Genomic DNA, 13,056 nt, shown 5'->3' with positions numbered 1-13,056 from the left:
TCCGGACCAGTGGGGTCACCTCTTCAGTCATCTGGCACAAGGAGTGGCAGTGATCTGGAAGAGGGCAGGACTAGGTGACCCCGGATCTGGTAGGCCACCGGAGCTGCAGGTCCAGCCCGGTTCCACTTATCTTCTGGGGGGAGGGGAGGTAGTCGGGGACGTCCATTCGACCCTGGCGCTCGCTACCTGAGAGACCAGGGACGCAACCTGCGTCCTCTATAGAGAAAAAAACAAACAGAAGAAGAGAAAAGCTACAGGGACAACCCTGCAGGAGTGTCACCTCCTTATCCAACACTAAGCTAAAACTGAGGTCCTCCTGTTGGAGCATGGGGGTATAGCCAGTGGAGGAGGAGCTGTTTTTTCTTATTTGCATAGTGTCTCCTCCTAGTGGTGGCCTAAGCTATACCCATGGTCTGTGTCCCCCAATGGAATGGGCGAGAAAAGATTGTTTTTGATATATCTGTATTTAATAATAACAATTTTTGCTTAAATTGGTTGTTTTATTAATAGCAGAATAGAACCACAGTATGTAAAGTGTGCATCTCACAATGACATATGCAGTAAAGGCTGCAAAATTAAGTTTTTTGTCCAAACTGTGTGGTTTTTTAATAGCAGAATATGACAGCAGTATATCACACTTGAATTTCACACGTACAGATGCTGCAAGGGCTGTAAAATTGTGTATTTTGCACAAAAGGTGTTTTTTCAAACTCAGACAATTATAGCTGTATTTCTAGCTTAAATTGCAAACTGACCGTTGTGTGCATCCGCGTCCGTTTTGTCATTTTTCACAGTTTAGCGGAGGTCTAATTAATTTCTATGGAGCTGTGAAAAAAAACTGATAGTCCTTCGTTTTTTCTCCGCGTCCATGATCCGTGATTCCAGTCCGTCAAAAAAATATAACCTGTCCTATTTTTGTCAGCGGAAAACGGAGGACGAACCCATTCAAGTCAATGGGTCCGTCAAAAAAAAGGGCTGCGACATAGCAGGGCTGGCTGGCTGAAGATTGGCTGGATGCATGGCATTATGGGTCATCCCGCCATCTTAGAGTTCCTTGCCCCATGTCTTCACACGTGTAGCCGCCATTTTAGGAAAAATTGCTCTTCAATACCACGATGAGCGAGGAAAATCGGATTCGTTGCTAATCGAAATTTTCCTGAAATTCGGATTGAATTCCACTTTGTCAGCTTCGATTCGCTCATCTCTACTGCTGACCATCATCTCCCGTAAGGCTGCTGCTGCCTCCATTATGCTGCGGCCTTTCTGCCAACATGTACCGTATGGCTGCTGCTTCATCTGCCTCAGCTGCTGCTCCTCACTGTTACTCTCCTACTGTCACCACCATTAACATAAAGCATCTGCTGCCACTATCACTACTACCCCAAGCACTACTACTACCACCACCATTATCACAAAGCATCAGCCACCACTATCACTACTACTACCCCCACCACCACTACTCTACTACTACCCATAGACAGCCCTGTATGTCCCATGCTGTACCGCTCCTGCTGCTGCCACTTTATCAGTCCCGTCCCCTTCCCACATCCGCACCGCTGCTGCTGCCTCCATTCTGCTGCGGCCTTTCTGCCAACATGTACCGTATGGCTGCTGCTTCATCTGCCTCAGCTGCTGCTCCTCACTGGTACTCTCCTACTGTCACCACCACTATCACTACTACCCCCAGCACTACTACTACCACCACCATCATTAACACAAAGCATCTGCCACCACTATCACTACTACCCCAGCACTACTACTACCACCATTATCACAAAGCATCTGCCACCGCTATCACCACTACTACCCCCACCACCACTATAGCTACTACTACCCCCACTATCCCCACTACTACTGCCCATAGACAGCCCTGTATGTCCCATGCTGCACCGCTCCTGCTGCTGCCACTTTATCAGTCCCGTCCCCTTCCCACATCCGCACCGCTGCTGCTGCTCCCAATTAGAAGGGAGACGTTTTTTAGGCTCGTTCCCAACAAGCCCCTTCTTCTCCTGGTTTTTCGTACAGGCGGGCATTCCCACCCGGTCAAGGCATCATTTTTGGACACTTGGTCACCCAAGCCCCTTGGTAATATTTTCTACCCCATAACACCGTGTGTTTGATCGTCTTCTGCCTCCGATAAGGGACAATTATTGGAAGCAGAACAGGTAACCGGGGCGGTGCGGTATTACACACGCTGTATGATAGCGCCTTTCCCCACCGCTATGTATGTCGGGGTCAGACATCAGTTACTATTGCCGTCATTGGGGTCCGGAGCTTGTGGGGGGAAAGGAAAATCATAACAAATAAATGAGAGAACAAGTTTTCCTAAAAGTGATGACTCCTAGGAGGCTGGAGGGGGTCAAATACCAGCTTTTAGGGCAAGTGGAGCGACGTCGGTTTGGCCTGAATCGTGTCCGAGCCAAACTTTTTTAAAGATTGAGCGAAACGAACCCAAAATGAATCTCTAGTGTTTTTTTCTCAATGTTTTTTCTAATCTCCGCCGACTAAAATCTCATTTTTGAAATTCGGCCAATGACGTAAGGCGGGGCTATTAACCCCTTAAGGACACAGGGCGTACCTGTACGCCCTGTGTATTTCCGATCACCGCCGCTCGGCGGGCGGTGATCGGAACCCGGTGCCTGCTCAAATCATTGAGCAGGCACCTTGGCTAAATGCGAGGGGGGGGGGGGTCCTGTGACCCCCCCCGTGTCGGCTTTTCACTGTTGCGGCAGCGGCTGTAGGGGGGACCCGATGGCATGAAAGGCAGCGCAATGCCTTCCTTAGGCATCGGCGCTACCTTCCGGTGACGAGCCTGTGAGAAAAAAAACTGGTAAAAAAAAGAAAAGTGGACATATTAGGTATTGCCGCGTCTGTATCGACCGGCTCTATAAACATATCTCATGACCTAACCCCTCGGATGAACACCGTAAAAAATAAAAACTGTGCTAAATAAACCATTATTTTGTCACCTTTCATCATAAAAAGTACAACAGCAAGCGATCAAAAAGGCGGATGCCCACCAAAATAGTACCAACCTAACCGGCACCTCATCCTGCCAAAAATGAGACCCTACATAAGATAATCGCCCAAAAACTGAAAAAACTATGGCTCTCAGAATATGGAGACACTAAAACATGATACCAGATGATCTAACCCAGGCATCCTCAAACTGCGGCCCTCCAGCTGTTGCAAAACTACAACTCCCAGCATGCCCGGACAGCCTACAGGTATCAGCCTACAGCAGGGCATTGTGGGAGTTGTAGTTTTACAACAGCTGGAGGGCCGCAGTTTGAGGATGCCTGGTCTAACCTGTCAGATGAATGTTGTAAATTTAAAAAAAAAAAAAAAAAACGGTGCCAAAACAGCTATTTCTTGTTACCTTGCCTCACAAAAAGTGTAATATAGAGCAACCAAAAATCATATGTACCCTAAACTAGTGCCAATAATACTGCCACCTTATCCCGTAGTTTCTAAAATGGGGTCAATTTTTGCGGTTTCTACTCTAGGGGTGCATCAGGGGGGCTTCAAATGGGACATGGTGTCAAAAAAACCAGTCCAGCAAAACCTGCCTTCCAGAACCCATCCAGCGCCCCAGAATACCGCTACCCACCACTCAGATAACATGACCACCGATGAAGGTCCACCGTGACCGAAACGTCTGTTGTTGACTCATATATATACCACGGGCGAATGGACGATGCAGAGATTATGAAATAAACCTCACTTCAAGTGCAAAACTCTGAACCCGAGAGCCTCAGTACGAAGTACAATATGTGACGAGAAAACTATCTCAGAACGGCCTGGATAAGTCCTTAAGGTGAAAATGGCCGTGTCCTTAAAGGGAACCCGTCACCGGGACTTTGTGTATAGAGCTGAGGACATGGGTTGGTAGATGGCCGCTAGCACATCCACAATACCCAGTCCCCATAGCTCTGTGTGCTTTTATTGTGTCAAAAAAACGATTTGATCCATATGCAAATTACCCTGAGATGAGTCCTGTCCCTGACTCCTCTCATATACAGGACTCATCTCAGGTTAATTTGCATATGGATCAAATCGGCTTTTTGACACAATAAAAGCACACAGAGCTATGGGGACTGGGTATTGTGGATGTGCTAGCGGCCATCTACCAATCCATGTCCTCATCTCTATACAAAATCCCGGTGACAGGTTCCCTTTAAGGGGTTAAAGGGGGTGGGGCTGTCCCAGGAATTGTAGGGATCGGATCGCTGGGGGCCCCTGCCAGTCAGGAGAATGGGGCCCATGTTCCCCCATTGAAATGGAGCAGCAGAGAAGCTCAAATCAGCTACAGAGAAAATCCTTTGCTAAAACTAAAATATAACAGAAGATAAATTTAATCTCCCCCACAGCAGAAATCCTACATCTGCCCCGACATAAGGTATCGCTGACATCATTTCTAATAACTGATATGGAGAAAAGGGACAGAGTTACCCCTAAACATCTCCTGAGCGCAGAGCCCCGATACCAGCAGATTACATCGCCGGCTCTGCTACATGGACATGGCAGAGACTCAGCTGTAGTAACTGCACATTACACATACACAGCTCTGCTACATGGACATGACAGAGACTCAGCTGTAGTAACTGAACATCACACATACACAGCTCTGCTACATGGACATGACAAAGACTCCGCTGTAGTAACTGAACATTACACATACACAGCTCTGCTACATGGACATGACAGAGACTCAACTGTAGTAACTGAACATTACACATACACAGCACTGCTACATGGACATGACAGAGACTCTGCTGTAGTAACTGAACATTACACATACACAGCTCTGCTACATGGACATGACAAAGACTCCGCTGTAGTAACTGAACATTACGCATACACAGCTCTGCTACATGGACATGACAAAGACTCCGCTGTAGTAACTGAACATTACACATACACAGCTCTGCTACATGGACATGACAAAGACTCCGCTGTAGTAACTGAACATTACACATACACAGCTCTGCTACATGGACATGACAGAGACTCCGCTGTAGTAACTGAACATTACACATACACAGCTCTGTTACATGGACATGACAGAGACTCCGCTGTAGTAACTGAACATTACACATACATAGCTCTGCTACATGGACATGACAGAGACTCAGCTGTAGTAACTGAACATTACACATACACAGCTCTGCTACATGGACATGACAGAGACTCTGCTGTAGTAACTGAACATTACACATACACAGCTCTGCTACATGGACATGACAGAGACTCCGCTGTAGTTACTGAACATTACACATACACAGCTCTGCTACATGGACATGACAGAGACTCAGCTGTAGTAACTGAACATTACACATACACAGCTCTGCTACATGGACATGACAGAGACTCTGCTGTAGCAACTGAACATTACACATACACAGCTCTGCTGCACACACTGATAGAAGTCTTCAGAGGCATATTACACATACACAGCTTGGTTGTATACACATACAGCTCAACTACACAGACATTACACACATACAGCTCATCTACATAAATATTACAGGTTTACAGCTCTGCTACATACAGACATTACACACATACAGCTCATCTACATAAACGTTACAGGCTTACAGCACTGCTACATACAGACTGGGATTACAAGCAGCACAGCAGAGACCTGTGTACAGGGAGTGGATAATCCTGGTCATGTGATCTTCATGACTCCTCCCACACCTGATCACATGGTCATGACATCACACAGGTCCTGTACCTTCTCCTGCAGCACAGCCTGACTCCTCCCACACATGGTCACATGGTCATGACATCATCACAGGTCCTGTTCCTTCTCCTGGAGCCCGACTACTGCCTGGTGGTAGAAATTACAGCCCAGGAGGCTCCATAGTGAAGGGTTGTCAGAGGAGGAAACGCCTGCCCCCCAGGTAAGTGGAACACTCATCACATCCTCACATATAAGGCTCCACAGCCAGAAGGATCCATAGATCTGTCTGCTGGTGATCAACAGATTCCTGAGAACATAAATGAAGTAAGCGCGCAGGCTTCTGGGGCAGGACACCAGCTTATTAAAATAAGAAACAATTGACAAGAGTTCACTTCTAACGTATAATGCTATGTTGGTCTGTGGGACCAAAAAATCCCTTTAGGGATCCCTATTTAACAGTTAAAAAACGTAACTTTATTATTTATAATAAGTACTCACAAACATAGATTAGAGAAAATATAAAGAAAAGTTAAAACTCTCAGTTGTAAGGAGTTAGGAGACAAAAATAACTGAACCTGGTTGCCTAATTTTTGCAACCTTTGTTGGCAATGTCTTTATATGTGGCTAGATACAGTTATTGTCTATTGTCGCATAGCGTGGTGACTGTTGGTGTGTGGCAGCCTAGCCTTTATTTAAGATTCACTTGAAATTCTCAATATGGGTTTAGCACGGGAACTATATGCTTTATTTTATTAGGAGTGCAAATAGAGAACCTTTATTTGAGGCCTCCTGTGTTCAGTTACTATGGTACTGGGGCTCACAGATTGTTACTAGTCCCCTGCTTTTGATACTTTAGTATCTGCACTCCAATTAGTTCAGATTGGCTTACAATGTTGCCTCTATTTATACCATAGAGGTCAGTGTAACCATCTCTCTGTGTCCATTCAGCTGCTACACATTCCTGAAGCTGCTATTCAGGCTGTCTAACACTAGGGGTAGGTACTGCACACCGCATCAACACTCTCTCACTCTGCCACTCTATGCTTGTCTGTGATCTCTGTATCTAAAAGCCAGTAGCTCCTCTTATTCCCTTACAAACTGCCTAAAACGACATCACATAACTACACCCCTCCCGACATGTTTCGCCGCTGTTGCGGCTTCGTCAGGGGATGCGGGGTATATGTGCGCGCGCGCTCGTTGCGGCCTCCCTTTATGCTCTCCAGAGTCCCACCCCCCCAAAGCATGCAGCCAATCCGGTCCGTGCGTGTAGCCCGGGTCAGATGTCAGCTGCATGACGTGTAACCTAGGCGCTTCTCCTTTGCGGTCTCCGGTTGGTGACGTCCGGTCTCATCTTGATGACGTCAGGTAATGTTTACATACGTGTGATATCTGGTATAATAGAAAATCATACAAGATTCACCGGGTGGGCCGCTCGATTTCAACATTGATGAACTCATTTGTAAGCGCTCATTATTAAGTATGCAGATAATAGTTATAACCCGATTATTATTTTTGATGGCTATAATTAAATTAATCTACCTTATTGAATTCAAGATAGATGGATATATTATTTATGGACATTTTTTGGGGGCAAGATGATATAATAAGAAGATATACATACTACCATAGCTTTTAATTTTGATTTTAATAATCAGGCTTGTTTTTATTTTTTATTATTTTTTATAATTTTTTATTTTATTTATTTATTTATTAATATTTTTTTATTTTTTATATATGGTAAACCATCTATGATTTTATTGGGTCACTCTTATTGTATATGGTCCCTCTTTAAAAGAGGGACCATATACAATGAGAGTGACCCAATAAAATCATAGATGGTTTACCATATATAAAAAATATTTATAAATAAATAAAAAATAAAAACAAGCCTAATTATTAAAATCAGTGCAGGCGGCAGTATCCAGCAGGGTGCACCATGTGACGGTAGGTGCACTGCCCATCATGTTATAGATACATTTCTTTAGATACGTGGGTTTATACGGATATAACACATATTTTTATTGGAGCGCTGATAAAGTGGTGGGATTTTATTGTGCAGTTTCTGTTCCAACTAGGCGTTCGCGAAAAAACTTTAAACATTAAAATGTATTGGCTTCATGTAGGAAAAAGTTTTGGTGAAGTGTCTTTAAAACATTTTCAATTCAGACTTTGGTGAATTACTGTGTCTTTAAAAACATTTTCAAATAGGAACCAGAAGTCTTTTTCGATACCGAGGTACCAACCAGTACCAAACCCGACTTCAGATTCTTTTATTAAAATGTTTTTAAAGATGCAGATAGGAATACCGAAGTAATTCATCAAAGTTTTGTGCGACTTTGGAAGATAAGAATTTTGCCCACACGGAGCCAATACATTTTAACGCTGTACAGAAACAGCTAGTGATGGACGAACATCGGCCGTGATGTTTTGCTAATGCGCATTCACGATCAAATGTTCGCGAACTGCGCGTTCGCGGTGGGCCCCATTCACTTTAATACCAGGCGAACCTGAAAAACCTTCAGGTCATATTTGCAGCCACCAAATACTTACTAGAAGTGCACAAATAGTCCCACAACATGGACAGTGACATACCAGAGGGGGATCGACAGGAAAAATTCCCACAAAAAATATGTATTTTAATCCGGGGCCCTTTTTATGCGTCTTAAAGGGAAACTCTCAATAATGTGCCCTACTGGAGCCTAGAATTTTTTTATTTTATTTTTTTAGGCCACCGGAGTAGAAGCCCAAAAAATTCGGCATTCACTTTCCAAAAAAGAACTTGCGATTTTGTGGCTGGAGGTAAATTCGGCGGTCACTGGATAAAAACTTTACTGTAGGCCACTGGAGCAGAGGCCCCAAACATTAGGCATTCACCTGACAGAAAAGGCCTTTTATGCCACTGTATATAATAAGAAAAGGACCATTCTTTGCTCTGGGTGGTGGCGGATATGTGTGGGCTGGCATGAAATGTGAGGAAGTCCACACTGTCGTGAGCTTGGCGAGTGCGCTTATCGGTCACGATCCCCTCCTGCTGTGCTGAATGTCCTTTCGGACAGGACACTCGATGAGGGGCAAGCCAAGTGTTCCATGGCAAATTGTGCCAGCTCTGGCCACAGGTCAAGCCTGCACACTTGAGTAGTCCAGGGGTTCCTCGCTTCTCAGAGCGCCCACATCGGCCGTTAACCCGATGTAGTCAGACACCTGTCGGTCTGGGCGTTCCCTGCGGCTGTTGATGAGTTGGCTGCAAAAATGATCTCATATCCAAAGTGACCAACACATCTTAGACCGCGCTCTTCTTGCAAACGCGGTAGGATTGATACACGCACTTGTTTTGCTGTGGGTGGAAATTCCTCTGCCAGCGCCTGCAACAACAGAATGCAGCATCTCTCGCAGCAAGGCCTGGAAATGCTGCATTCTGCAAGCCCTCTGTGATGCTAGTAACATGTCCGCCATTTTGTGTTTATACCGGGGGTCTAAGTACGTTGCCACTGGTCCTTGCCCTTTATGCTTTCTAATACGGGGGTTCCTCTTCAAACACTGGAACATGAAGGCCCCCATTTGCACTAAATTGGAAGCGGTAGAGCGCCCTAGCTCCTGCTCATTGCCCAGGAGAATGTTGTCCTCGGTCTCCTCCCCCCAGCCACGGACAACATGAGGGATCCCCGAAAAGTTTAAAGTCCCCCCTCAAAACGCATGCGCAGCCACTGGCACTATGAAAAGTTTTTTTGCTGCACGACTAAGTTCAGAACGTGTTCAATGCACGCCACGTGTGTCATTTTGTTCTGTTTCAGTGCGCTCAGCAGATTGGCACCGTTGTCGCACACCACTTTACCAAATGTCAAATTGAGCGGGGTTAGCCACTGATCTGCCTGTGACCGCAAAGCTGAAAGCAGTGCAGGACCGGTGTGGCTCTTGGCTTCCAGGCACAACAGCCGCAGCACAGCATGGCAACGTCTCACCTGGCACGTCAAATAGGTTCTGGTGAGCTCGGGGGGGGGGGTGCAGCGGAATAGGCGGTAGCAGTGGAAAAGGAGGAGTCAGCCAAGGAGGAAACAGAGGATGGAGTAGGAGATCACCAAATCCACACGGGAGACAGAAGATTCACCCAGTGGGCAGTAAAAGTTATGTACCTTCCCTGCCTGTGTTTGCTAGACCACGTGTCTGTGGTCAGATGTATCTTGGCACCGATACTGTGTACCAGAGATATATTCACTTGCCGCTGAATGTGGCCATATAGCTCTGGGATGCCCTTCTGGGAGAAATATTTCCTTCCGGGGACCTTCCATTGCGGTGTGCCAATGGCCGCAAATTTTCTAAAGGCCTCTGAGTCCACCAGTTTATATGGCAATAGTCGGTGGGCTAGCAGTTCCGAGAAGCTAGCGGTCAGCCATTGGGCAAGAGAGTTATCCGGCATCATTATCTTTTTACGCTCAAACATTTGGGCCACGGAAGCCTGCCTACTGCCAGATGAATGAGACGACGGCACAGTGGAACGTGGAGTGGAGGACAAATTGGAGGAGAGAGGAGAATGAGAAGAGGCAGGACGTGGAGCGTCGGAAGTGTGGTTTTGTGGGTTCTGACAGCATTGCTCCCACTGGGCTCGGTGATGGGAGGCCAGGTGCCTTAAGGCGGTCGTCCCTAGGTAAGTGTTGGGCTTGCCGCGACTTATGCGTTGACAGCACAGACTGCAGATGGCAACACGTTAAAAAAAGCCTGCGGAGTCATGTGCCGGCGTTCTGGGAGGCAAGATGTGACCGTGCATGGTGAATGGCTCGCTCCAGATACATTTGCAGTCTGATTTTTGCCTCCTGTGCACTGCAAGTTCTGCCTGCTTCTCCTCCTTCTCCTCTATCTGCTGCTCCGTCTCTCCCTCTGAACTCCCTGTGGCAGGCGCAGCACTATGAAGTGCCTTTTGCGCTGTGGCATTAGAAGAATTTTGATATTTCTGACTGTAATTCCTCTAGCGCCGTTCTATGAAAGCAGTAGGTTTAAAGAGCACACCAAATGCTTGAAATAACTTCTTTATTAACTTCAACTTTTCTTCATATTTCATATTTTCTTCATATATAATTATATTATATATATATTTCTCTCTTGAGTATCTGTACTCTCACTTTAAGTTATTCAAGCAGTTTATGATCTCTCTGGGAGGTATATCTGAGGTTAACCAATAGTTCCCTTGCTCTACTTGGTTTGAAGTTTGCTCTATACAATTGCTTATGATCTGGTATGAGCAGTTTGCATTTGTATGCAATTTGTTTGGATTGTATGATTGTATGGCTTAGTAGTTCGCTTGTATGGTGGAACTGTAAGTAAACATACATATAACCAGTTCAGTATACAGTTCTAAACACTATATTAACAGTAAGATCATTATATAACTGTTTTAACCCCTTAAGGACACAGCCTTATTTCACCTTAAGGACTTGGCCATTTTTTGCAAATCTGACCAGTGTCACTTTAAGTGCTGATAACTTTAAAACGCTTTGACTTATCCAGGCCATTCTGAGATTGTTTTTTCGTCACATATTGTACTTCATGACACTGGTAAAATGAAGTAAAAAAAAAAATATTTTTATTTATAAAAAAAATACCAAATTTACCCAAAATTTGTAAACAATTGCAAATTTCTCTACTTTTATAATGCATAGTAATACCTCCAAAAATAGTTATTACTTTACATTCCCCATATGTCTACTTCTTGTTTTGGATCATTTTGGGAATGATAGTTTATTTTTTGGGGATGTTACAAGGCTTAGAAGTTTTGATTTTTAGGGACCAGTTTAGATTTTTAGGGACCAGTTCAGGTCTGAAATCACTTTGCGAGGCTTAAATAATAGAAACCACCCAAAAATGACCCCATTCTAGAAACTACACCCCTCAAGGTATTCAAAACTGATTTTACAAACGTTAACCCTTTAGGTGTTCCACAAGAATTAATGGAAAATAGAGATATGTCATGCCCTGCTCTGACTATGTGCAGAGGTTGGCCAGATTAGCAGCACGTGTTTAGTTTTTTGTTTTGAAGTTGTGTTAGATCCGCCTCCCTTCAGGTCATTGGTTTAAATTGCACTCAATCCCAGTGTTCCGCGCGGGTTATAGAATTCAGTCTGGCCTTGGAAGCAAGGAGAGAAGGATTGTCTGTTCCGGCTCAGATAAGATAAGTTTGGTTTCAGTTTTTTGTGGTTTGCTGTTTTGTGTGACGTCTGTCCCCTCCAGGTTCTGAGGGAGCAGGCTGCCCTATTCCCCTTTCACCATCTCAGGGATTCTAGGGTATTTGCAGTCCAGGCACGAGGACACATTATTCCCACCTTAAGGGTCTGAATGTGGGCTTAGCAGTATAGGGAGATCTGTTAGGGATTTGCTAGGAGGTGACCTTACCCCAGCTTCTTGCCTAGAAACTTGTTGCTTGGTTTATCTGTGTATCTGAGATCCTTTCCGCCGTGACAAGATACAATTTCACAATTTCACTTTTTGGGCAGATTTTCCATTTTAATAATTATTTTCCAGTTACAAAGCAAGGGTTAACAGCCAAACAAAACTCATTATTTATGGCCCTGATTCTGTAGTTTACAGAAACGCCCCATATGTGGTCGTAAACCGCTGTACGGGCACACGGCAGGGCGCAGAAGGAAAGGAATGCCATACGGTTTTTGGAAGGCAGGTTTTGCTGGACTGTTTTTTTTTACACCATGTCCCATTTGAAGCCCCCCTGATGCAGCCCTAGAGTAGAAACTCAAAAAAAGTGACCCCATTTTAGAAACTAGGGTGGCAGTGAAAGAATATTATCCTTCTCTCTCTGCACCGTGATTCCTTTCTGTGTCCCTGAAGACAGACATCTGGAGAACGTGTCAATGACAGATGCAATATGATGTCAATAACAGTTCTATTTATTGTTCGTCGTACAGGGCCTTATATACTTTCAAACATACATACAAGAATAGCTGAGTTTTCATTACAATAATAGCAGTTCCTTATAGAGAGAGAGAGAGGCATCTCTCATTATAATAAATGCTGACGAGAAACTTCTCCTTATAAAGACAGAAGGTAAATGTATACATAGTCACCCTTCAATATGATGTCACCCAACCTCTTGTCCTTCATACAGATCACACAGCTAATTCTGTTTAACCCTTCAATCCCCTCTTTAGTCATAAATATGACTTATCTTCCTTCTCTCATAGAGAGGTAAGTAGCATATGCTTGACCAGGGTGTGTGGGTTTTGGACATATTGCACAAAACATCTGTATGAGGGAGGGAATACATTTGGATGCAACAACATATACCAATCAAGGAAGCAATTATAATTGCAATACTGATAAATGATGTTCTTAACCAACTCAAATCCGGCAGCCAGCTCAATAACCAG

This window comes from Bufo gargarizans, chromosome 6 (genome assembly GCF_014858855.1).
Source record: "Bufo gargarizans isolate SCDJY-AF-19 chromosome 6, ASM1485885v1, whole genome shotgun sequence".
In the NCBI taxonomy this organism is placed as follows: domain Eukaryota; kingdom Metazoa; phylum Chordata; class Amphibia; order Anura; family Bufonidae; genus Bufo; species Bufo gargarizans.
The sequence above is the reverse complement of the archived record's forward strand: the minus strand, read 5'-3'. Positions refer to the sequence as shown.